Source organism: Cynocephalus volans, chromosome 13 (genome assembly GCF_027409185.1).
Source record: "Cynocephalus volans isolate mCynVol1 chromosome 13, mCynVol1.pri, whole genome shotgun sequence".
NCBI classification, from domain to species: domain Eukaryota; kingdom Metazoa; phylum Chordata; class Mammalia; order Dermoptera; family Cynocephalidae; genus Cynocephalus; species Cynocephalus volans.
The window spans coordinates 49427042-49429865 of record NC_084472.1 but is presented as its reverse complement, the minus strand read 5'-3'; the positions used below and the strand labels follow the sequence as shown (position 1 = coordinate 49429865).

Here is a 2824-nt window from a genome sequence, read left to right as displayed (position 1 = left end):
TATGTTTATTTTTTCTAAACTACTTCTGACTAAGTTTCATACATCATGCCCTTCATCCATTAATATTTCAGTGTATATTTCTTATGTCTTATCATTCTTTTTGGCATGTAATTCCATAGTCACCAACTTCTTTTTACTGCCATCTAACCAGCAAGTTTAAGTCGTCCTTTCCTAATTATATTAGTCCATTTTCTGCTGCTGTTTTTTTTTTTTAGTTTTACAGTAATGACATTTTTATTCCATGTGTATATATATATACGCACACACATAGAATACATACTTTTTAATAGAATAGGTTTTGAGAGTATCTTTGTAACCTTAGGCTGCTTTCAAATGGACAATCCTCCACGGACCAGAACTAGCTGGCCAATGGACTTCCAGCCAGAGGCTCCACATCCTTGGGGCTGCTTTGTGTGATAGCCTCACAGCTGGACTTCTCTAACTGACCATGCATTGTTAGCCAGCACCCAATCACCCCACGGTGTTTTGCCATTAAGAGACAGAAATGATAAATTAGGAAGAAACTGTATTGATAACACACTTGCAGACACAGGCCCAGTCATTACCACATGACAGAAGCCTATGGGTAGTGACAATTTGATTGGGCTGGAATTACTGATAAAGTACACCTCCTTATAACCATATATAAAACCAGCTTTACTGAAAGTTGAAGGACAGCTTCCTGGGAGCCATGAACTCTTTCACAATCTCATCAGTGACCTCCTTGCACCAGGCCTGGTGTTCAGTGATCAAGGGCTGCAGACCTCTATGAGTGCCTTCTTGAACTCTACAGTGAGCATGGCTCCACTGGTGCAGATTTTCCTGATCTGTTCAAGCTTGTCATCATCCTCAAGAAAGAAGGTCAGGTATGTGAAAGACACGCCCACGTCACAGTTGCCCCCAAGCTGCCCGTGCTTTTCAAACGTGTCTCTCCCCCTGGAAAATAAATGCTTGTTGACCTTGGTCTTGATCTGCTTGGCCATGTCGGTGAGGAAGATGGAGTAGTTGGCATTGCTGGCACTCATTTTGGTCTGGGCGCCCTGTAGAGTGGGGAAGAAGATTGAGTGAAGCAGGGCTGGCTTAGGATAGCTGATGCTAGGGGAGATGTCCCTCATCATCCTAAAGTAAGGATCCTAGTCAATGGCACATAGATAAGGCACTGGACGCCCATCCTATCCTCAAAGATCTGTGGGAATGAGCTGCTGAAGGAGGGAGAAGCCTGGATGGCAAGAAAACTGATCTTCCCAATACAATCACTGTTAGTGAAGCTGAAAAGGCCTTTCACTTGGTTGAAGATAACATGCTTCTGAATCTTTAGCACATTCTTGTAGAAGCCTGGGCTCTTCCTCATGTAGAGAAGATGAAAGTCTTGTTGATGTCAAAGCTGCAGTCGATGATGTCCTGGTCATTCTCCACTGCATAGATGTGGGCCTGGGTCACTTTTCAGGTCCTTCCACAGGTACTTCTCATCCTTCATTTGGATAGCCAAAGGCATGTTAAACACATCTTGCAGCCACTTTGTGAAAATAAATGGGATGAGGTGACCCACATGCACTGCTTCAGAAGAGGGGCCGCTGCCCATGTACAGATAAAATAGCTTCTTATTTTCATAGGCATTGAGAATTTGATTCACATCTCCGTGTGAGAAAGAGATGCCTCTGTGCTGGAAGCAGTGTGGTCCCTGGTCAGTGGCTCTCTATATTTGATTTATTAGCTCTTTGTCAATTTTACTGCTTCTGAACCGAACAATGAGCTCGTCATAGTCAATGCCATTTGCACTGCTGGTTTGTACCGTTCATGGGTCCACAAAATCCACTTCAGCTTCTGTAGCATTTGGGCCACTATGACTCCCAGGTGCTGGGTTCCCTGGAAGGCAGTTAGCCTTGTAACCTCCCCATGGCAGTTCTGTAGCTCATTTTTAATGATACCAACACCTTTACTGCAGAATCAATTTTGTCCTTTGCAGCTTTCCCAGCTTTGAGGGACCTTACAAGCTCCCCTGGAGCAGCTATGCTGTTGGACAGCTCCAGCAGAGAGGCACAGGGCTCGCCATTAGGCACTCCTGCCATCTTCCAGGACCTAGACTCATCGCTGGCTAGTATGTCAGAGGATTTGTTCAAAGGTTGATACAAGACTTTTCAAAGAGGTCTGAGATGCCAAAATGTTAAGGACAGTTGTCCAGGTGTAAAAAACACTGCAGAGGTGGCCACTGGTCACGCTGGGCAGTTGAGCAGTTAAGACTGCCCTGCCCAGCCAAAGGTTGTCTTTAATAACCTTCCTTAGATCTCTAAGGCTCTTAGAGAAGAGCTCTTTCCTATTTACCCGACCCTTCAGCTATGTGCACTTAGGATTTTCTTAGAAATCACTCAGATTCTCAGAAACATTTGAGCCTCTTGACCAACCTCCTTGATGAGACTGTCCAGTCAGGGGTGAGTTGGTGGGGCCAGGGGAGACCAATGGAACCCTCTTAAGCACCCAGCCATTAACCAATCATTGCATCAGCCAGTCCTTACCCCAGGCTGGCCTCCGTATAACCTCCCTACTCTCTTCCCTTTCCTCACCTTCAGCATCAGTGTAACTGGGTTTATGTGTAGTCATGAAGGATGGAAAAGGTGGACTGTAAGTTCTCTGTGGCTGTGGTTCACTGAAGCAGCACAGTGTGGTGGAAAGATCATGAGTTCTAGAGTCAGAGAGACCTGGGTTTCAATCCCAGCTTGGGCATTTTCTTGCTTGGAGACATTGGCAAGTCAATTACTTCACTGCTCCTCCTTTGGTTTCCTCAGCCAGCCCTATGGTGTCTGCCAGCACTGCCAGCTTAGCCACA

General features: G+C 45.6%; 1 pseudogene; it reads right to left on the bottom strand.

Annotated features, from left to right (window-relative positions):
• Positions 1–657: 657 nt before the first annotated feature.
• On the bottom strand, positions 658–2069 carry LOC134362197 (tryptophan--tRNA ligase, cytoplasmic-like; annotated as a pseudogene).
• Positions 2070–2824: the final 755 nt, after the last annotated feature.